Below are 23,858 nucleotides of genomic sequence, written 5' to 3'. Positions count from 1 at the left end.
TTCTGGTTGCTTCTCCAGAGTGGTCCCTCTTCCTATAGTACCTTCTCCAACTCTCCACATGTATCTCAGGCCTCAGCTCTCAAGTGTAAGATCTTAGAGGCGCCTTCAGTTCTGGAATCCACAGGTTCTTGGGTCTAAACAAGACTTGGAGGACAGGCATGAGTCAAAGGATTTTAAGAGACCTTTTGGCATTAAACATTGTTCAGGAGACAAAGATCGAAAAGTCATTGATTTTCAGGCTGGAGAGCTTAGAAATCATCCTGACCAGCTGTCTCACTTAAAGATGCAGAATCTCAGGCCCAGAGTGGTGGGGTGACCTGTCTGTGAGGTTACACACAAGCACATGTGTGTTTCTCATCACACACAAAGCTGTGATGAACACCCAGACCTCTGAACAATGGGTCCAGCACTCTCCCAAGGCTGCCGGGCAAGCAGAAAAACTAAGGATGGTAACATTACTTTATATTTTACTTGATATTTTTCTAAGTCACCTTCCTGTGAATTATATCTTTTAAGTGAGCAACTGGATGGTGCATTGTGATTGGAGGGATGCACTAGGGGGGACCTAGGTCCAGAGTCATTCTGAAATTCAGGTTTCATTGGGTTGTCCTGCACTGGAGCATAAGTGTGTGTGTTATACATCTGGGTGGTGTGTTACACACGCTGTCCCAGCAGTTGTGCTTGGAGGTCTCATTCCTTGGATAACATGCACTCTTGGTGTCCCAGGTACCCAGTGCCCATGTGTCCATCCAAGCCCCACCCAGGATCTCCATCCTGGTCTGCAGGCATGTGGCTCCACCCCCTCATAACATTATTTATACAGTTTATGCAGTCGTATAGATTGGCACCTGCTTCTGTGCCATTGGGCCCAAGGAGCCTGATATCATGTTATATGGTGGCACTCATGGGACTCCCCTGGTGGTTCAGTGGTTAAGAATCCATCTTGCAATGCAGGGCACATGGGTTTGATCCATGGTCTGGGAACCTTAACATACTATATGCTGCAGGGCAACTAAGCCCATGTGCTTCGGAGTCCACGTGTTCTGGAGTCCACGCACCACAATGAAAGATCCCACATGATGCAGTAAGACCTGCCGCAGCTGGTGAATAAATACATATTAAATAAATAAAATTGTTTTTTAAAAGATGGCACTTCTTACATGCCAGGCACTGTTCTAAGCACCTTGCACCTGTTGACTGTCTTGGACTTTATCACAAGCTTATGATAGTAGGTACAGTTATTCCTCCCATCCTACAGCCAAAGAGATGCAGGCACAGGTCACACGGTGTGTGAGTAGCAGAGCTGACCCTGAGGATTCTGGGAAGCTTGGCTCCAGATCCCCAAGGGCTGAGCCATTCATAGCGTGGCTCTGGGCCTCCGATTTCTTCATGTGGAATTAACCCATTTTTGGCAAGTAGCCCAGGGTTTATAGAATCCTCTGCCATCCCCCAGATCAACTGAAACATTTATCCCGGTCAACATTTATCCCTGTCTGCTGTAAAAAGAGACTACAAAGAAATTTATTTCCCATTGTCAGATACCTCACAAATGCATGAAGATACATACAATAAAAATCCAGTCCTGCCCAAGGGGAGGTTTATAGAAAGCATACTGGCATCTGAACTTAAACTCAACATGCAACAAAGATGAGCATCCCGAGAAGTTATGTGTCCTTGCTGCAGGCTTTGCCTGAGCCCCTCCAGTGTCTGAAACATCACATGCCGTGGACCTGCCTGCACACCATCAAGTGCACAGGCTCTTTACAGAGGAAAACCACACTTGGTCTCCCCAGACCCCTCAGCGGGGCCAGCCCGGCGCCTGTTCCTTCTCACACCCCTCACTCTCCTCTGGATTCTCCTCCCTTTGCCATAATCTTTGCTTTGACCTCAGCCTTATATGGTCCTGTTTTTTTGACCCAGAGGGATTTTTATGTTCTGTTGTAGGAAGACTTTGGGTGCCTTTCTCTAAGCTGATCCTTCCTACACATACGGTTTTGAGAACCAAAGGCTCCTTGCACTGATTTCTGTGATTCAAATTAGACAGCAGCAGACCACACTTACTGACAAGCTTTCCTGTGCTGGGGTCGTGCTGGTCTTTGTGGGGAGCATATGTGAATCAGGGCCCACTCTGGGTTCGGCCAGAGAGAGAAGGTCATGGAGCTCCTGGAGAACAGTAGGGCAGTATTCATAAAAGTGGAGCCACTTGACCTTGAGAGACAAGTAGGCTCTTGACAGACGTGTGAAAAAGATGTCAAAGATCCCAGGCAGAGAAACTTCTAGAACATCAGCAGGAGAACAGGGAACCTTCTGATGAGCCTGGAGCTCGGTGGGAGAGTGAAGGACCGTAGGCTGTGGCCAGGTTAGAGAGGACCTTCACAGGGTGCGTTTCTTTGTGGGGAGGGGCTCTACAATGGGCTTCCCAGGTGATGCCAGAGGTAAAGAATCCTCCTGCCAATTTTAGGAGATGCAAGAGATACCGGTTCAATCTCTGGGTTGGGAAGAACCCCTGGAGAAGGAAATGGCAACCCACTCCAGTATTCTTGCCTGGAGAATCCCATGGTCAGAGTCCTGGTGGGCTACAGCCCTTGGGGTCACAAAGAGTCAGAGATGACTTAGCACATAATAGGACAATATTGTGATTAGAGCTGCCCTTCAGGGAAAGATAAGAGGGTCTGGAAAGCTCTGGAAGATGTTTTAAGAGAGCACTTCAGCCATTTAGCAAACATTTATTGAACACCTGATATGTACCACAAACTGTGTTTGGTGTTGAGGATTCAGGAATGAATGACAAAGATATAGTTTTTGATATCATGGAGGCTCGTACATTTCACAGGACTTAGTATCATCAAAGGATCATGTCAATAGACAAGAAGAAGAAGCAAATTCCAGCTTAGGTTGCTTAGTTGGATGAAATAAAAGCATGCATTTGAATTATGTCTTTATTTAAACATTCCAGGCCCTCCCATCCCTCCCAACTTTGGCTCAAACTCATCCATCCCATGGCACCTAAAATAGCCATGTGAATAAACAGATTTCTTTTCAAGCAAAAGCTAAGTCAATAATTAGCTTCTGGATTCCTAAAGGTACTTATTTGAGTCTACTCTCCATATGGCCAAAGAGAATATTCATTAACACTTGGGAACCCTGTCTGGGGAAAATTCGATTAAAAGGTATTCTTTATATTTTTTAATCTAAGAATTCTCTTCTAGGCAACCCCCACCCCCCAGGTTCCTTGCTGAGCTCTGCTAATCTATAGCATTTCATTATTATTTATGAGCTTTGCATTATTAGCATTTCCAGGAAACAATCAAATATCTCCTTGGTGGTATGAATTAAAAAAGTCAGAGCTTCTGTGGAATGTTTTTTGCAAAAGGAGCCACACTTCGGCCTAGAAATGCCCTCTGGGAGACCCCATCCTTTTGTCAGCTCTCAAGTGTTGCTGACACTAAAAAATACTTCATCTCTTCTGGTAAAATCGGCAGTAGGTGCTAACCAACCTTGATTGTGGCTGTGGGGGTGGGTGTGAGGAGAGAGAAGAGGGGAGAAGTTTCTTTCAGTTTTCCGGAAACCAAGTAGTATTCATCTCTATATCCTCCTTAGTATTTAGCTGAGAGAGAGTCATTCATTCATTCTTCCCACAAATTTCTTTCTGCCTGCATGTGAGGTATTGATGGTGAACAGAGATCCTGGAGCCAGAAGACCTGGGGGTTTGAGTCCTGGGTTAACTCTTGTGACCTTGGCCAGTTACCAAACGCTAGCTACAAAATGCAGTTAATAAGCTTCCCTTGTAATGAGGTTGTGAAGATTAAGAGCTCAATGTGTTTAATGCATTTTGTAAACTGTACAACACTATGAAACATAATCTACAAAGTAGTGAGTGAACTCCAGATAACAGTGGACTAATTCTAGCCTTGAGCTTTTCTTCCCCATCTCTCACCTCTAGCCCAGTCTTCATGGCCAAAGAACCATGGACCCCTACTCCATTCAAATGCAAAGGTCGTCACAGTGACCTCCCTGCTTAGGGCCGTTCAGCAGTTCTGTGGCTGTAATTCTAGACTCTGGCTTTCAGCAACAGGAATGGAGAAGGGTCATTGGGGAACATTTGATAGTGTCTGGAGGACTGTTGAGCTCATAAAACGAGGCCTGGGCAGAGCACCTAGTCCCCTGCCGGCTCTGGCCTCTCTCCAGACTTTGGAACCCTTGGAAATGTACAGGGATGGCTCCTGCCACAGGGATGACTGGTCCATCCCTGACATCAAAGACCTGCTCCAGAGTCATGTCCAAGGCTGGCCCACAGACTGCTGTTTCCTCTGGAACTCCCCAAGAAAGGGGCAGGGCATTCTTCTTTGCACCAGCCTCTAGTCATTTCTATTAGGTGAAATAATACATGTAAAGCTGGAGAATAGGGTCTATTGGATAGCAAATACTTTCTAGAAATGTTAATAAGGATCATAATGGCAGCCAACTGAAATCCCTGAGACCTTCTCCAGAGTGCTTTCCATATGGTTTAAATCTTTGGCCTTCTTATAATGGGTAGGGTGAAGCAGGAGGGTCAGGTCTCTTTCAGAACCTTAAAAGATTCCTCTGCTGCAGCTGTAGACTCCTGAGTATGTGTGGGGGCCATCTCATCATTGTACCCTGGGGGCAAAGGGACAGAGACTTTGCCTTGGGCCTTTCCTCACTTGTTCCATTGAGCCCATACCTTGTGTTGTGGTGATCACTGTACTTGCGTTATCTCCTCACCCATGGATCTCAGGTGATGACAGGATCTCAGGAGGGCAGCCCTAGTCTCCTCTCTGGCCTCTGACTCTGGCCACGCTGGCTGACCTGAGAGTCACCAAAGGGGTTAAAGATTCAAGTGCCTGAATTACACTCCTGGAAACTTTGATTCTGTAGGTCTAGGAAATGCCCAGATATTTATGTTTATAACAAACAACCCAAGTGTTTCTGGATAGTTATCAGGTTCAAAAACTGCTGAATGAGCAGGCTGAGGTGATGACCCTTTTCTATACGTTCAGGAGTCGTGTGCTGATGAGAGAATGGATGGATCATGGGCAAGGAGAGGTGGGGAAGAGGTTCATCTTCATATGCGGCAGCACTGAGGCCTGAAGCGGGCAGCCTCCCTGGGGGTCACTTCTGGCTCTAGTGTAGTCAGGGCATCTGGGCCAGAGCTGCTTTCCTGGAGGTCATTGTTGTTGTTCATTCTCCAAGTCATGTCTGACTCTCTGCAACCCCATGGACTGCAGCATGCCAGGCTTCCCTGTCCTTCACTCTCTCCCTGAGTTTGCTCATGTCCATTGAGTCAGTGATGCCATCCAACCATCTTATCCTCTGTTGCTGCCTTCACCTCTTGCCCACAATCTTTCCCAGCATCAGGGTCTTTTCCAGTGAATCTGCTCTTCCCATCAGGTGGCCAAAGTATTGGAGTTTCAGCTTTAGCATCAGTCCTTCCAATGAACATTCGGGGTTGATCTCCTTTAGGATGGACTGGTTGGATCTCCTTGCTGTCCAAGGGACTCTCAAGAGTCTTCTCCAACACCACAGTTCAAAAATATCAATTCTTCGGCACTCAGTTTTCTTTATAGTCCAACTCTTACATCCATACATGACTACTGGAAAAACCATAGCTTTGACTAGACCGACCCTTGTTGGTAAAGTGATGTCTGCTTTTGAATATGTTGTCTAGGTTGGTCATAGCTTTTCTTCCAAGGAGCAAGCGTCTTTTAATTTCCTAGCTGCAGTCACTGTCCTTAGTGATTTTTGAGGTCATAGATCAATGCAATAGACATTCACAGAACACCCACTGTGTCTGACCCTGTGTACTCAGACCCTGAGCTCCTTCCTGTCTTGTAAGGAGGAGAGACAGAAATAGCAGAAGCACAAGGTGATGAGTCCTGTGGTCAAGCTCTGTGTTAAGGGCATGAGAGAAGCACTGGGGAAGGAGTAAACCTGCTGGCCTGGAGGGGATTAAGGGAAAGAGATGCAAAAGAAATGACAAACAGGACAGCATCTGCTCATCCTTTCTGTGACTACTTAGGCATCACCTACTACATGCCAGGAAGTGGGTTGAATCCCGGGTATCCAGGAAATAGGCAAGATCAGTCCTTGTCCTTCTTATGCTCAAAGTCCAATGTGGGAAGCAAAGAAGCCCGAAGACTGGTGTGCAAGTATAACATAGAAAGTGCTACAAAGGAGAAGTCTGGGATGCTGAGAAAATGAGTGATGCCCATCAGGGAGGCTGGGGCAGGCACTAGGCAAGGATGGCTTTGCTAAGGCCTGAACCACAGCAATCATGTGGTCAAGGTGTCTGAGAAGTCTCAAAACAGACTAAACTTATCTAAAGCACTTTCAAGTAATATGTGTGGTGTGTTTATCTTCAACTCTCCAATACCTTTTCAGATGAAGTGCCTCTAAATTTCAAGCAATGAGTTCAGTTGTTAACACTTGATAAAGTGTCCCCCCTCCCCAAAGTCTGGAAACACAGGAAATAATGTGTTCACTGTGCTTTGTTTTTGCAGATGAACAGTTGGGCCCGTTGCTTTCCCCGAAAAGGCCCTGAAAGGACAGTGTGGCTGGATGTAGCCGCAGGGTGTGTGGAGGGTGATGGGGGTGACAGGAAGCCCTTGAAGCAGGTGGCCCCACACCCGCTGGGCTGGCTAAGCCACATCAATGGCTGGTGTGTACAAAAGGGCCATGGAGTTTCAAGCAAGGAGGGAATAGGCTAGACCCGTGTTTTATAAAGAACACTGTCAGTGGGGTGAGAGAACAAATTGCCGAGAGTGGGAGCAGGAGGAGATGATTATAACTGATGAGGGAAAATGGCACCTGGACAAGGCTGAGGGTGGTGATAGCAGGTGGGACACGTGGCCTGACTTGGGCGTTCTTCAGCCGACACAGTAGCGGAACTGTCAGGCCAAGGGACCAAGGACTGTCTCTGGGCTGTGCTCTGCTCGTCGTCTTCTAACCCTAGTCTCCTCTCTGGTGTCCAACTCTGCTATATATATATATATATATTTTTCTTTTTTCTAAAATAGGAATCCCATCCAATAGGCTCTAAGACTCCCACCATCTCTCCTGGGGGTATAAAGCATCTTATTCAGCCCCAGGGCTCTGTATCCTGCCTGCCCAAACCTTGCCCAGCTCTCAGATCCACCCTGCAGTCCTTGTAGAATCCCTTTGGTTATGACAACATCACACACTTCCGAAACCAAGGCTCTCTGGCAGCGAGGGCACGGCTGGAACCTCAGTCGGCAGTTACTAACTCTGCCGCTCTGGGTAGATATTTCTTCACGGTTCTCACCTTCCTAACCTGGCATGCTCAGATGCCCTCTAATAGATGTAAGCACTGTTTTGTACAAAAAGTGTCAGATTCCAGAAAATAATCTGCTAGTGGAATGTGACTTTATGACTTAAACCTGGCTTAAGGCATGATGAAATAGAGATCTGTATTTCCCCCAATTTAATTAATTGCTTTAAGTATAGTCCAGGTTGGAGCTTCTTCCTCCACCCTGCAGAATATGCATGTATGGTGTGGAACTGGATAGTGAGTATTAGAGGAAAATTGGTAGTGTTTACCTTCAGAATCAATGTTATAATTATGGTTGCAATTTTGAACAAAAGCACCAATAGGTCATCAATACAGAAACGATTAAGGCACTATGGTTATTAAAAATAATGAAGTGATGCTTTGTCAGACAGACTTCCTGAGTTGGAAGAATCCAGAGATGGGTCATGTGGTTGAGTTCCTTCACTTTAGTGATGAGGAATCTGGGACCAGAAGAGGCTGTGTCTTGCTGGAGGTCAGACAGTTGGTGAGATCAGGACCAGAACCAATGTCTTCTGACTCCCAGCATGACCCCCCACCCCAGTCAGGTATCCCGTATAGAAGTCCTTGCAGGTAAGACTGAGACAGCGGTTGACAAGATGTACACTATGTCCTCATCCTGGGCTCAGGACAGCCTATGTCTCTCAGCCCCCTGACACCCCTGGGGATGGGACTGAGTCCTGGACAACAGAGTGTGGACCTGGGTCCTGAAGTCTCTCTTGAGGTCCTTCACGTTCTCTCTCTGCTTGCTCACTGGCTGGCCAACACACAGGGCCCAGGGAAGGACTCCAGGGCCCCTGGGACTGCAGAAGTAGGAGATGTTCCTGAATGACTGCTGCAGAGCACCTTGCTGACTACAGCGAACAGTGGAAGAGAAAGAAAGCTTTGTGGGGGGAAGCCACTGAGATTTAAGAATTATTTGACATAGCAATTAACCCATCCTGACTCATACAGGTGACAAAAAGCTAACATTGGTAATGATTATAACAAATATGTGATCCAGTTAGCAGGTCTCTCCTAGTGCAGCTTCCACCCAAGAGGGGTTTAGCTAAGTGCTCCGGAGTGCAGGTTACGGGACCAAATAGCCTTGGTTCAAATCCTGACTGCTACTCACTGTCTATCCCATTGGGCAGGTTACTCAGCTTCTCTCTCTGGGGCTCACTTTCTTCATAGTAAAATGAAGCTGATAATAATAGGCTGTTGTGAAAACAAGTGAGTCAGTAAATGTAAAACCTCTTGGTACCACGCCTGACAACAGACACATGTGCCCTTATTATCTGACCCCAAATGAATAGGGCAGCCGAAAAAACACCCTGACTCCTTAGCTGGTGCTCATTTTGTTTGCCTTTTTAGAGCTTGGGATGGTTCTGGAGCCATGACTTTGTTGCTATTGTTGTTGTTTAGTCACTAAGTTGTGTTTGACTCCTTTGTGATGTCAGGGACTATAGCCCACCAGGCTTCTCTGTCCCTGGGATTCTCCAGGCAAGAATACTGGAGTGGGTTGCCATTTCCTTCTCTAGAGGATCTTCCCAACCCAGAGATCAAACCCACATCTCCTGCACTGGCAGGTGGATTCTTTACCACCAAGCCACCAGGGAAGTCGTGTTATGTCCTCTTACTGTGTTATTATTTGAAAGCTACCCTTTCATGGGGGAGTGTGTGAGTCCCCTACCCAATCTCTACTTGCCTGGGTGCCACCATTCCTTAGCTCTCCTTTAAAAGGCATTTTTTTCTCCTTTCCCTAGTTTTCCTATAGTAAGGGGGCTCTTAACTCCATTCCATTCATCATTCTTTTTCAAAGCAACCAATTCAGAATTAAAATATAGAATATGAGGATGGGGATACCATCTCTGGGGACCTCATATCCCTGGGCAGAGTGTGACATGAGCCTCTGTTCCCCCCCCGCCAAAAAAAAAAACCCAGACTGTCTTTCTGTTGCACCCCCCTTCTTCCTTCTGCATTCCATGAACTCCTAGTGCGAGTCAACGCTGCCCTAGGCACTGCATGTGGATGTAGTAAGGAATGATACAGGTATGGTAAAGCCACTTGTTTTCCACAGGGAGAAGGTAGATGGTAAACAGGTACACAAACACGGAAACCAAGAGATGCTATTGATACTATAAAGGACCCAGTCAGCACGGCCTCAGCTGAGGTCTGAGGGATGACAAGGGTCTACCTGTGCACAGGTGGGAGCAGCAGGGTGAAGGCCCGGACATGGGGAAGAGCTTGGCACAGTCTAGGAGGGAGTGGGAGCCTGGGAGCACCCAAGGTGACCAGGAGTTCTGGCAGCATGAGCACAGAAGGCAGAGGGTGGAGGAGCAGAGGGAGGATCGGAGGAGCAGAGGCGCCCTCCTCTTCACCCGCCTTGTCACTGCATTTGTTCGAGCCCTCAGATCCATCTCTAGTTTTTCCTTTCTTCAGTTCATCTCCTAAAATTAGAATGGGGTCATGCTCCCCCATCATGAGAACATCATGAGAAATGCTGGACTGGAAGAAACACAAGCTGGAATCAAGATTGCCAGGAGAAATATCAGTAACCTCAGATATGCACCCTTATGGCAGAAAGTGAAGAGGAGCTAAAAAGCCTCTTGATGAAAGTAAAAGAGGAGAGCGAAAAAGTTGGCTTAAAGCTCAACATTCAGAAAACGAAGATCATGGCATCCGGTCCCATCACTTCATGGGAAATAGATAGGGAAACAGTAGAAACAGTGCCAGACTATTTTTTGGGCTCCAAAATCACTGCAGATGGTGACTGCAGCCATGAAATTAAAAGACGCTTACTCCTTAGAAGAAAAGTTATGACCAACCTAGATTGCATATTCAAAAGCAGAGACATTACTTTGCCGACTAAGGTCCGTCTAGTCAAGGCTATGGTTTTTCCTGTGGTCATGTATGGATGTGAGAGTTGGACTGTGAAGAAGGCTGAGCACCAAAGAATTGATGCTTTTGAACTGTGGTGTTGGAGAAGACTCTTGAGAGTCCCTTGGACTGCAAGGAGATCCAACCAGTCCATTCTGAAGGAGATCAACCCTGGGATTTCTTTGGAAGGAATGATGCTAAAGCTGAAGCTCCAGTACTTTGGCCACCTCATGCGAAGAGTTGACTCATTGGAAAAGATTCTGATGCTGGGAGGGATTGGGGGCAGGAGGAGAAGGGGACGACAGAGGATGAGATGGCTGGATGGCATCATGGACTTGATGGACGTGAGTCTGAGTGAACTCCAGGAGATGGTGATGGACAGGGAGGCCTGGCATGCTACGATTCATGGGGTCACAAAGAGTCGGACACGACTGAGCTACTGAACTGAACTGAACATGCTCCCCCACTCAGCCCGCCTTTGGCTCTTCGTTACTTGTACGATCATCCTGACTCCTTAGCAAGCGGAACAAAGCGCTTGTGAGCTGGTGGTTCCTGCTCCCACCCCAGCCACCGCCTCCACTGCCACATTCCCTCAGGCTCTCCCAAGCATCCTGCTCTCTCACACTGCCACATGCTCTCTTCCATCTGCCTGGAGCAGCTTCTCACCTCTCCCCTCGGTGCATTCACAGGGGAACTCCTTGTCCTTCCAGACTCCATTGGGAGGTCTTCTGTAACCAAAAACCTCTGCCCAAAAACCTCCCCAAACTCATTTCTTTCTCGAGCTCTCCTGGAGCCAATAACCTCCCATCACAGCCCTTGTCTGACTATAATTATTTGTTTTCTTTGAAAAATTAAAAGGCAGAACAGCACAAAGAATTATACATACACACACACACATATATAGAGTATATGTTTATGTTGAAGAGCTAACCACTATCTCAAAATATGACCTCTTAATTGGACACAGCATCTTTGGAGATGTATCAATAAATTAGTTAAGATGAGTCATACTGGAGTAAAGTGGGTCTATAATCCAATATGACTGGTTTCCTTATGAAAAGGGGAAATTGGACATAAAGGTGGGCTTGCACAGAGGGAAGACAGCATGAAGGGAATCTGAGAGAAGATGGCCATTGACAAGCCAAGGAGAGGGGCCTGGAACAGATCCTCTCTTCATGGCTTTCAGAAGGACCCAACCCTCCTAACACCTTGATCTCAGATTTCTAGCCCCCAGAACCATGAGGCAACCCACTTGGGTGGTTTAAAGTGCCCAGCCTGCGGTGCTTCATCACAGTAGCCCCAGGAGGCTCATGTATGCCCCCTGATTTCACAGCACTCCCACCCCTCAGCACTCCCATGGCCTCTCTCTCTAAAACATATCCCACATGTGTCCACTTCTCTCCATGTCGTGGCTAGGTCGCCATCAACCCTCGCCTGGATTACTGCTCAGCTTCCTAACCATTCTCTCTGGTTCTGCTCTTCCTTGTTTATGGCCTCTTCTCCCCATGTGAGCCAGATCACGTTGCCCCCACCCACCACGGCTTCCCAATGCCTATGGAGTCAAACCGACTCCTTGCTGTACCCCAGACATGCCTCCATCACTGGCCCTGCCTCCGTCTCTAATCTTGTCTTGTACTCCCCTCCTCACTCACCATGCCCTGGACACACCTACTTCAGAGTTGTCCACGCTGCAGGAACTTGTTAATCCCGTCAGTCCATTTTCTCTGAGATCTTGGCGTGATCAACAGCTTCATAACATGCAGAGCTCCACACAAAGGCATTTCTACCTACTGTAACCTCAGATGTTAGCTCAATAGGAAGTCTTGCTTAACCGTCATCCGAGAGGCCAAGCCCCCAATGAATCTCTACCACGCCATCCTGTCTTACAGCACTGGTAGTTCCTCCTCCTCTGAAGTTTCTCATTCACATGTAGTGCTCTTGTCACTGTGGCGTATGCATTTAGGGACTGTCTGCCTGCTCTGCTAAATGAGTTCAGTGAGAACTGGGTCCTTGCCTGTTTTATTCTGTTTAGATGCCCAGAGTTGAACACGTCCCTGAATGAATGAATGAATGAATGAAATGCTGATTAACTCAAGAGATCTTGAAAAAAAAAAGTAAATTAGTCAATCCAGGTTTTGGAGGAGAGAGCCAGGGTAATGAAAGGCATAGAGTAGAGGCCATCAGTCACGTCTGTGGTCAGACTTCGATGACAATTAACCCACCATTTAGCCCACTGTCCAGACAGATCCCTGGCCAAGAAACTCTTTCAAGGAGGAAATAATGATCAAGAAACTTGCATATCACTGAAAGCAGTAGGGAGTGGGGAGTATGCTTTATCAGGTCCCAAATAATCATCTACCTTCCTTTCGCTCTGTTACAAATTGCTCATCGTGGCTGTGACTTTCTGATAACAAGGGATCCTTCCCTAATTACTATATGCTCTATTTCAGGTTCAGCAGAAAAGAAAATTAAAAAGCTCCATTTCACTCCAGGTTCAAATGAGTCGATCTTTCAATCAATCAAGTATTAATTAAGCTATGCTAGGAAATACAGCAGAGGAAAAAGACCTTCTCTCTACTCAAAGATGATGTGTGGAAAATAATTAGAGAATAATTTAAGGACAATGAAAAGAGTTTAAAAGGGTTTTTATCTGGGCTTTCTTTGACTTTCTGTTATGGATGGCCTAAAATCTCTAGCCACTTTATTCTTTACTCTTTCTCCCTCTCTCTTCCTTTCATTTCTCTCTTGCCTTGCCTAATTACATTGTCTCCCAAGGATGCATGTCATAGACTCTGACAGTAATTAGTCATTTTCAGTCACTGTTAGGAGTAAACACTAAAAATTGTGTCTCTGAAAATTCCCAAAGTGCTAAATGTGATTGAATATAATATCCCCAGCCTGTTAGCAAGTTATAAACTTCCTCATATTTACATCCCTAGATCATCAAGGAAACTTGAGTTTTCTTCTCCTCAACCAAAAAGCAACAAAGTCAGGACTTTTGCGTCCTTCACTAACACCAGCTTGGAGTCTGGGCAACATCCACTTAAGCACTTTGAGTTTAGTTTTCTCTTCTGTAAACACAAATATTAGCTATTAGCACATTTCTCAGAAGGCGAGGTGTTTTTTCCACTGTACTACATTGTCTTATTCCTTATACCCCACAGAGTGCCTGGCAGAAAGTGGACTGGCAGTATTTGTTGAATGGATGAATGAATGAATGAGTGAGTGAATGAATGATATGTAAAAAGACAATGTGTGTAAAGCATATTGCCTAAGTACACTTCACACAGTGGGAGCCTTAAAATTGCCTTGAAAACCATATAGCACTCTATTTATTATACTACTCATTGTGTGAAAGGTAAAAACAGCCATTCATTACAGAATTCATAGAGTTTTTGCAGAGTTTGATCACTTTTACTGTGAACTGGTTTAAGAAGTGAATCAGCCAATCCTAGGAGTCAAGGCAGACTCATTTGCCTTTCCCCTGCTCTCTCATTAATTTTATTTCCATTCATTCTTAGCTGCCACCCTTCTTTCAGCCCTCTCGACATCCAGGATCTAGTTTCTTAGGGCTACCTTGTCTTGTCCATCACTATCAACTTTCTCCTCTTCATTTAAGATAGAATGCTCACTTGTTTTCCTTTGACTAACCTCTTTTAACACAGAGACCTCAGAGGCCAAAGCCTCAAAAACAGAGGGTTGGCATAATGTCTTATCACCTTTCACAGGAACAGGGAATGATCTGTTGAATCCAAAAGCCACCATTGGTTGTGTTCTTACTAAGTGCCCAACTCTGTGTGTAATCAAGGCTCAACAGACATGACCTCATTCAAGAATGCAGGAGGTGAGTCTTTTAAATCCCCATTATACAGATAAGGAAACTGAGGCTATTGGAGACCAAGTTATTTGCCCATTCATAGGGTTCTTGAGGCAATAATAAAACTGAAGTGGTTGGCAATACCCTTCTCCAGTGGAGCACATTTTGTCAGGCCCTGACTAGCAGGGACATGCCCTCCAACTGCTCCATGTTAGCCAGATGACATGTAGTCATATATGGATGTGAGAGCTGGACCATAAAGAAGGCTGATCGCCAAAGAAGTGATGCTTTTGAACTGTGGTGCTGGAGTAGACTCTTGAGAGTCCCTTGGACTTAAAGAGATCAAACCAGTCAACTCTAAAGGTACTCAACCCTGACTATTCACTGGAAAGACTGATGCTGAAGCTGGAGTTCCAGTACTTTGGCCACCTGATGGGAAGAGCTCACTGGAAAAGACCCTGATGCTGGGAAATACTGAGGGTGAGAGGGACGGGGGCAACAGAGGATGAGATGGTTGGATAGCATCACAGACTCAATGGACATGAGTTTGAGCAAACTCCAGGAGATGGTGAAGGACAGGGAAGTCTGGTGTACAGTTTGATCACTTTTCATGTGAACGGACAAAACTTGTAGTTCATGGGGTCACAAAGAGCTGGACATGACCGAGCAACTGAACAACAATGGAGCTACTAAAGTGCAGAAGACCCTGCCATAAATGTTATGCTCTAGAACTGCCATTCTCCAGAGGACTTCAGTCTCTGGACCCTCTGTTCTAGGATGAAGGCGTATTCACCAATCATTCACCTGTCAAGCATTTGAAAGCCTGGCATGTGTGCCACACTCTGTGGACACACCCTTGATGAACTAAGATACTTCCTGTGACCCTAAGGGGCTCACATTTTAATACGACCAGAAATATAGGTGAAGGTGAAGTCACTCAGTTGTGTCCGACTCTTTGCAACCTCATGGACTGTAACCTACTAGGCTTCTCCATCCATGCGATTCTCCAGGCAAGAATACTGGAGTGGATTGCCATTTCCTTCTCCAAGGGATCTTCCCGACCCAGGGATCGAACCCGGGTCTCCCGCATTGGAGGCAGACGCTTTAACCTCTGAGCCACCAGGGAAGCCCAGGGAAGAAATATAAGAGAAGTGTAATATGTCACACTCGACAGTGGGTGCTGGGGATCTAAAGGCATAAAACTCCTTAGAGTGCTCACTGACAGCCCAGGAGCTATATCCAACCCTTAGGCACTTCTGTTTTATTTAAATTTTCCTCCTCTGATTTCATATACAATTCTCATTCTTTAGTGAGTCCTAAAATTGGGCTACACTAACCTCTCATATCTGCTGGAGCATTAGAAGGACCGATGTTCTCCTAACGTGTACCCCAGTCCCGACCCTGCCGGCTTCACCCAGTCCTGACACCTACCTGGTCCCTGGAGGCATATTAAACTTTGTAACCCCAAGACCACACACTCCCTCCAGAATAGGGACTACACTGCCTATTCTTTGTGCTGTCATCTGTGTAGCCGGAAGCCAGGCAGGGGTCTTGAAAAAGAGATGAGGATGAAAGGCAAGCCTTACTTTCCAGCTGTCAACCTCCAGTTTGACGGATTGATCTTGGTTTCTGGCTAATTAAACAAATGATAAGGATGAGGGATGTTTGCAAGAGGAATGAATACATATCCAAATGTCCCAAGCAGGATATAAAAGGCTGGCAGAGGGGTGCGGTGGAAAGAATATTAAGAGGAACCAGTTCTAGTTCTGGGCTCACTTGTCCTCCAAGCTTCTGACCTTGGGCAGATCAGTTAAGCTTTCTGAGCCCCTTTTTCTTCTGAGAACTGCAGCTATTAGCCATCTCAGATATCTGTCAAGACTTGTGAACAACAGACAAGGTACGTCAAAGAACACTGCGAAAACCGCAGTCTAAATGCAAGGTAGGGACATGTTAGAGGACTGTATTCAAAAGCTGAATTACAGCTAAAATTAGAACCTTGACTTCCCTTCTTGATGCAGCCCTCCACCCTAAATCTCCTCCCTCAACCCTCTCACCCTCCCTCCATCCTCACCCCCGCCTGCCCCAGGTCCTTCATGAATCATAGTCATTAAGGGCCACGTTTCCAATTTGGAGAATTTATGGGCACACACTCTGACACCACACAGGCTTGTGTTTGCTGTCTGTATATATCCAATCTGACCACATCCTTATATTAGTGCTAATAAAACCTGTAGTCATGGTTACAGTGACATACCTGGGTTATACTGTTCTTATTTTCACTCTTCCAAATTATTTGGTAAAAAATTTTGGAGCCAATTTTGGTGGGTGTGGTAAAGTGCCGAAGTACAGTTTTATTTTTGGAAAGTGTGAGCTGAGGCTCTGAGGTCATCTTGGAGTTAGAAGTGATTGAGGAGGGGCAGTGCTTTCTGTGGTCCCCAAATAAAGGGGACACAGTCTGTGGCTGACTCCTATAACTGCTGTTTAACGTCATATCTGCTTAGAGAGAAGGTATGTTTTTAGAAAAAGCAAGAAGACAGCCAAGCACTTGTGTGATTCAGGGTCTCCCACAGGTGGTAATTAAAAAATAGACTCTGGATTTAAAGTTGCATCACTCTCTTTAATATTAGAGAACTCAGAGTTTGGCAAACTTTGCAGCAATAGCTGAATGACTGACTTATTTATTTTCCTCAGTGGTGGCGGGGGAGAGGTTTATAGGCTGGAATAGTTGAAAACTAATGGGGTGGCAAAAATATACAATTATGCAACTCAGAAGCAATACAGATACAATTTTATTTTCCTTTCCATTTCTTCCCTTCATTTAATGTTAACAAAAGTTCAGGGCAATTAAAAGCTGAAAGCTACCTTGATGTAATATTAAGGCTTAAAATGTAAAGGCCAAGTCTTAGAGGGAGTGAGCAGAAATATTCTCATTCCAGTCATACCTCACCCCTGTGGAATGCACGGTGTGGAAACAGTTCAGGTTCGTCAGACTTTGGGCCACAGAGGGCGGGTAGTGCGGAGGAGTTGATGTTACTGGGGGATGAATCTTCACTTCCTGTCTGTATGCATTTATATCTGTATCCCCAACATCAAGATGTATTTTAACCATTTTGATAAATAACTGTTGGTGAACGTAGAAGATATATATGAATGTGCTAAATCATTGATGGAGCACCCACCCAGGCAAGTAATACCCCCTTTTTTGCCTCAGTACCCTCTTTCTTTGATACAGGTGACATCTGCTCAGTCTTATCAAATGCAGTTTTAGGTGCTTCTGTGCAAATAGATCGCTATCCCTAAGTCCTGTTCTAGAGGAATTCTGGAACTGCCACTGGCTTTGCTTTATCCCTGATACCTTCAGTTCGCCTGCCTTTGCACCCCCCACCCCCATATCAATGTCTTTTCTTCTCCACCTTTGAAATGACCTTCCCAAAGGAGGCTGCAGGCATTGCCCATGAGTGATTTGGGAGTATGGATGGAAGAAACTGCTTAAGCTGGGGATTGTGGGGGTAGGAGAGTTCCTAAAGAGTGCGCGCACACACATACACACACTTTCCTAAAGAGCGCATGCACACACGCACACACACTTTCTTCCCTCAGCCTTACCCCGTCTTCCCTATCCACCACTTCTGCTCCATCCTTGCCTGGAGACCTCAAAGTATTATGGAAGACACTCTGGAAAGTATATGAGGCCAATGGGAGGTGGGGGAGATGGTGGGAGAGGCCAGGGAACTCTGACCTTCTCTCCCAGCAGGCTCTACACCAGCCTTAAGCTTTATCTTTCCTTAGCAGCCCTATGTGTGTATGTGTATTTTATCAGCCCAGTGTATGTACGTATATATATTTTATCAGACCAACCCTCAAAGTATCAGTATCTTGAAGAAATAAAACATTGGGTGGGAACATTTTGATAGGGCAAAACGGTCAGGATGTATAGTCCTTCTTCTGCTAGTCGGAAGGCAGGAGAGGGTACCAGAGATGGGATTTGGCTTGGAGCAGCCAGAGAAGGGCCTGGGAGTGCCCTTGAAGTGAGTCCCCTCCTCTGCTTCTCAGTGGCCAGTCTATGAGGCTCTAGACCCCTAGGCTTGGCTTTGAATAATATATGGTTTTATTTGTTTATACTCTTGTAGATTTTCATACAAGCTGAATTCTTGGCTAAAAGATAGCTTGGGAACATAGGGGAAGTTCATGGTGCTATGAGAAGCCAGTTCAAACTCTTACCTGTGACTTAACGTGTGTCCTCAGGAAGCTCATTCAGTCGCTTGGGGCCTCGATTTATCTCCCAAATGGGGGAAATCTGGGAAGAGACACAAGAATGTGATAGCACAGTCCACCTCTGCAGAAGGGTTGGGAGGGAGGCAAGCTGCTGGTACAGTTCTGAAGGCCTGACTGTACGCAGGCACTTTCCAAAGTCAACCAGCGACTGGAAGCGGGCACCTGCCTGGGTCCTTGTGTCAGAGCAGCAGGGCGTGTGACTGTGCACCTAGGCTGTCAGGAACTGCACAAGTTCTTAAGAGTCACGACTGGTGTTACTCCAGGCCAATGTAGGGGCAGGGCAGCAGCCATCACCCCTCAATTTTGCCAGGTAGTAACAGTGGCCTGAAGTTCTGGGAAAACTAGCTGCCGTGCTGGGAGGTCTTCCTGCCTCCAACCCCAAATGGATGGATGGGTGGATCTCACCCCGACCCCACCCCAACCAGCGAAGCTCCTCTTTCCCCTCGTGGTGCCGTGGTGCTAGGTAGCCTGGATCCTCCGTGTGCCCAAACAACCCCAGATTTCCAAGGGCTGGTCAAGCATTTCCACCCTGCTGGGCAGGTTCTGATAAGCACATTCCATCCTTCACAGGAGGCAAGAGTTGGTGGGGCCAGGCTCCTTGGTGTAAGCAGAAGGAGTAGAAACTGCAGAGGTGGCTGCCCTCTGACTGACCGCCGGGGGCTGGGGTAAGGGTGGGGAGGTTTGTATAGAACATTCGAGAGCCTCCCTGAAGTTGTTTACTGGGTCACTAAAATAAAAATAATTCTGTAAACATCCTGTTCTTTATCCATGAGGAGGCTAATAGTACTAAGTTATATATACATGAGAATCTTTATAAACTGATAATGCGCTTCACAGTTTAATTTTCAAAAATAAGCAATTAAAGTCTAAGATAAATACCAGAAAGTGCCAAAATGAATGCACAGTTAGAAAGGAGAGTGCTGGTTGTCGGCTTAAGTTTTAAGGAAGAGGCAACCTGGAGGAGATGGAGGTTGTGCAGGGCCCCTGTACTGGGTGTAATCACATCGAGGGTTGGACATTTGAGTGGGAGAAGGGAAGCTAGGCTGAGCTGGTTAGGATGGGAAAGCAAGAGCTGGGGTGCAGAGGCCACACGTACAGAGATTGGGACTGGGAAGGCAGTGAAAAAACCGCCTGAGGAAGGTGGGTGAAATGTCAGGGGGCTTGGAAGGTTCAGCATAGGTTTGGTGTAACAGCAAAGTCCTGAATGTTGGTGAGCAGGAGAGACGTAGCAATGTCAATGTTTCATTCTCTTACCTGATCCCTCTGGTAATTCAAAGTATGCCTTGGCCAGAGCAGGATTAAGGGCCACCCTGGGCTCATGGGCAGTCTGCCCTAACCAGCCAGGCTTGGTAATCACAAATATTACAATTAAAAAAAAAACCTTTATTAATAGTACTTTCTCCCTTAGACAAAATGCGATTATGAACTGAAATGAAATATTGCCAAACCAATCAGAAAGAAACTGTGATTTATTTCCTGATCCCTTGGGAAGGGAAGCAGAGGGGAAGGGGAAAAAATCTGTGGTGCAATCACTTCTCCAGTCTTAAAACTAATGCCTGAATGGGTTTGAGTTTATTTATGACTGGGGAAAGTCCTAGCGTAGACCCTGTACTTATAACTCATTTTAATTTTTTAACAGCTTCTCTTCTGCAAACATTTCTTCATTAAATCCACTGTAATGTGAGAAGGGAAGGGATTTCTTGCCCTATTTCACAGATGAATAAACTAAAGAACAGAAATGGATGTTCAAAATTTGTTTAAAATTGCAAAGCTGGTCAGTGGCCAAGGGCAGACCAGGTTCTAGTTTTTCCATTTCCCAGCGTGATACTCTCCTTACTGTATTAACTCCCAAAAAGCTACAGGAGAGGAACCAACAATGGCAACCAGTTTATAAAACTTTCCATTTCTCAGACTCCCTGAGATATATGGGCCTTCCTGCTTTGGGGCCTCACGAAAGCTTATCTCAAATCCCCCCAACTCTCCCAATCCCACCTCAACTGGTACTCCCCAGTCTCTGGGTTTCTATGCATTTAGTCTCAGCTGGACTAGCACCCACCTTGGGAAACCTTCCACGACCTCATGAGAGCCCCTGTCCTGTACCCCGTCACTGTCCCTATGCCATCACCACAGCCCACAACTCACTTTAGAGTCACTGTTTATTTAATCATCTTGTTTCCTTTCTAGACACAATGTACTCCCCCTGTTCTGTTCTTGGAAAAATATTTGATGGGACATGTTCTTGGAAAATATTTGCACCTGTTTTGTTCTTGGAAAATATTTGTTGAATTAGTGAATGACCATATTTATAGATGAGGAAACTGAGGTTCACTGAAATTCAATGAGTTGCCCAAGGTCTCACAGCCAATCACGGCAGACGTGGCAGTTCTTCTGCCCCTAAATATCCAGGGCTCATTCCACTCTGCCACGCTGGTTTCTGGGTTTGCACCCAGCACTATGGCCACACGGAAGATACTCAGGAAAAGAAAAAAAATCGACCAATTGGAATTTCAGTATTCTGGGTTTGGAGAATTCATTCAGCCTGGGCTCAGAATGTGCTCAGATGCCAGATAGCCGGGGGCATTCCAGACTGCAGGCACACTCTGCAGGCGTCTTTTGGTGACTGGCTACTTTTGGATCTCCAGTGAGGCTGTCAGTGCCAAGAAGCAGAAATGACAGCAGTGAGACCTGACTTCCAAAGATCGCCGGCCTCAAATGGATACGGGCCTTTGCCTCACGGGGTGCCATATTGAATATTATAAATCACACGAGAGTGAGGCTATTGCCATGCTTTTGGAAAGCCCCGGTTGGCTGTGTTCCCGACACATTTTGCTGTCAGGAATTGCTAACATTCCATTTGGTAATTCTCAGATGCCAAGTCAACTGAGTAGTGAAAGTGTGTGCTGCAGTCAGCGTCTCAGTACCTCACTGGTAATACTGCAAAAAGTTCTCCTTGTTTTTTTTCCTCAGAAAGAGGAACTCCTTTGGCTGGCTTTTCTCTTCCTTCCCTGAGCCTGGCTAGTCGACACAATTGAGTCCAAGGAGGCCAAGGACCTGCCCTTTCCCCTCTACAGCACACAGTTCAATACAATGCACATCCATTGAGAACCCACTGTGCGCACGAGGAGCTTCTTTTTTCTAAGGCTCTCCCAGCTAATGCTGCCTAACAAGATGTGAAACTTGCTGCCAACCACCTGGGTAAGGGATTCCAAACTAAAGACACAGACTGTGAAACAAGGAATTTATTTTTGCTTGGGAAATGGATGAGCACAGGGGAACAGTGAAGCGTGACTAGTTAAATGTCCCAAGGGAAACGCAAGCAAATGGTTACGGGAGCAGCGTGAAGGAAGCTGTTCATCCCAATGAGGGAATCTAGGCAAGGCTTCGAGGAGGGTAGGATTTGAAATGGCACCTGCCGGGAGAATGGGATGATTAAATGCAGTGAGGATGAGAATGAAGGGATTCCAGGCTGTTCAAGAAAGAACAGCTGGCTCAGAGAAAGAAGTCAATCAAGGTGGCCCAGGCACCGGGCCCAGATCTGGAGAGTTTGAATCTGCCATTGTTGCCATGGCAACAAACAGCTCACTCTCCCAGCCAGCTGCTCTAATCCATGGGATTACAGGCAACAGCTTGGCCCAAGGTGAGAGTTCCTAAAGCTGTGGCCTGAGGAGAAGAGATGCTACTGGGAGACTTGCTCTCCCTCCTCACCTCCTTCCTTATTCTGACTTGAATGTCCAAGGACAGAGCAGGGGTAACGAGACGATGCACTGGGCCAAGGACCTGCCCAGGGGTTGTTTTTCATGTTTAACCATGAAAGCAGATTGTTGCGTGAGAAAATCTGAGTGGCTAGTCAGTTTTCTGCCTCCTTCCCTCTCAACTCCAAACATGCTTTATTTCTTTGTATATTCTTAAATGTGTAGATAATCCCAAATTCCAATCTGGGGCCATGAGGGTAACCAAAGTCAGTTCCAGCTGGCCTAAGATCAAAGAGATTGCTCCAAATGGCGACCCATTCCAGTATTCTTGCTGGGAAATCCCATGGACAGAGGAACCTGGCAGGCTACAGCCCATGGGGTCGAAGAGTCGGACACAACTGAGCAGTTAAACAACAACAACTCTTTCTCATACACACACAAACACACACACACACACTCAGTTAGCCTACCCATGTAACAGTACTATTAACATTTAGCCCAAGGTTGATGGAAACCAAATGAGTTTTTTGTGTAAGAAGGGCAACCTGAGATCACAGGCTGCAAGCTAGAAGCCTGTGAGGTGGATGTGATCAGTGAAGAGAGGTTGGCTGAGTCAGCTTCCAGTGAGTCCTGTAGGGATTCCCACACTAGCTGTGTCACTCTCTCAGGTGGACCAGCTTGGGTCAAAGTCTGCTCGCCCTCCTCCATTCACTAGCTGTCTGACTTAGGAAAGTCCCTCTACCCCTCTGTTCCTCAGCTATAAAAGAATAATCAGAATAGACCCTCTGCCATTGAATTGTTATGGAAATCAGATGAGTTGAATCATCTTTGTCATGTGGTTAAAGCAGCGCCTGGCCCACATTCCATAAATGTTAGTTTTATCTGTCAGGCCCCGGGGGTGTTGAGCTTGTGACTCCTGCTGTAATCCAGCAGTGGGGAGTTCAAGGATGCAGAAGGGACCACAGTGATTGATGACTCCCACGTGTAGTGTGGCAAGATCCCTTTGGGTGTCCTGGTCAGAGCCCATGAGGAATGCTCTGGCCTATAAAACTAGAGCAAACTCTGACCTATGTGTACTGAACAGTCCTCAGTAGACAGGGCAAGAGAAAGGCGAATTTAGTGACCTGGGGACTTTTCCTGGAATCACAGTTACACAGAGATCATCACAATTGAACATTTCTGTCCCTCTCTCCTACCTACCTCCCTGATAATGCATGTAAGATGTAGTCTTCCTATTGTATACTTGTGGTACAGATGCTGTTCATATCCACTTTTCCACTTGATGTAGACTATTTGAGAGCTTTTTCCTCTAGGAATTCCCCATGCCTAGTTCAGTGTTGGTACATAGTAGATGCTCAATAAATGCTTGTCAATAGGTTAGTGAACCAACTGAATGGTTATGGGATGGGAGAGCTGAGAATGTCTGTGTGAGGCTGTATGTTACCTCCTCCAGGTCAGGGTGCCCACAGTCATCCCTGGGAACCTGAACCCTCATATCTCCATGAGCTTTGCAATGGCCTCTGCAGGGCCAAGGCAAGGTGCTATAACAGGGTAGGGCTACAGCAGTGGAGGGGACCAGGACTGGGGCCTGTGCAGAACAAGAAGACCTGCTTTCGCAGTTGGGGTAGGAACCCAGAGTAGCAGCTTATGACTTAGGTAAGTTGAGCCTGTGCAGAACAAGAACACCTTGCTTTCACAGTTGGGGTAGGAACCCAGAGTAGCAGCTTATGACTTAGGTAAGTTGAGCCTGTGCAGAACAAGAAGACCTTAGCTAAGTTGAGCCTGAAGAGCCAGCCAAGCAGGGGTGAAGCAGATGTTGGGGATGCCGCAAGTGGCACAGTCCAGAGCCTGGGTGGTGGGCAAGGAGACGGTGGCACCTGCAAGCAGAGAT

General features: G+C 46.4%; 1 protein-coding gene across 2 annotated transcripts in view; it reads right to left on the bottom strand.

The window, feature by feature from the left end:
* KIAA0040 (KIAA0040 ortholog) overlaps positions 1-23,858 on the bottom strand; it is a 40,874-nt gene that overhangs the window by 4,352 nt on the left and 12,664 nt on the right. The window contains exons 1-2 of one of the 2 annotated variants that reach the window (XM_040263926.1): positions 19,530-19,549; positions 18,222-18,297 (exon numbers count right to left, since the gene is read on the bottom strand). The gene's annotated coding sequence lies outside the window, so the exon portion shown is untranslated. Of the gene's footprint in view, positions 1-18,221; positions 18,298-19,529; positions 19,550-23,858 lie in introns of those variants that run through there. The other variant, XM_040263924.1, reaches the window with a different exon arrangement.

This window comes from Oryx dammah, unplaced genomic scaffold (assembly GCF_014754425.2).
Source record: "Oryx dammah isolate SB20612 unplaced genomic scaffold, SCBI_Odam_1.1 HiC_scaffold_21, whole genome shotgun sequence".
NCBI classification, from domain to species: Eukaryota; Metazoa; Chordata; class Mammalia; order Artiodactyla; family Bovidae; genus Oryx; species Oryx dammah.
This window is presented reverse-complemented; position numbering and strand designations above follow the sequence as displayed.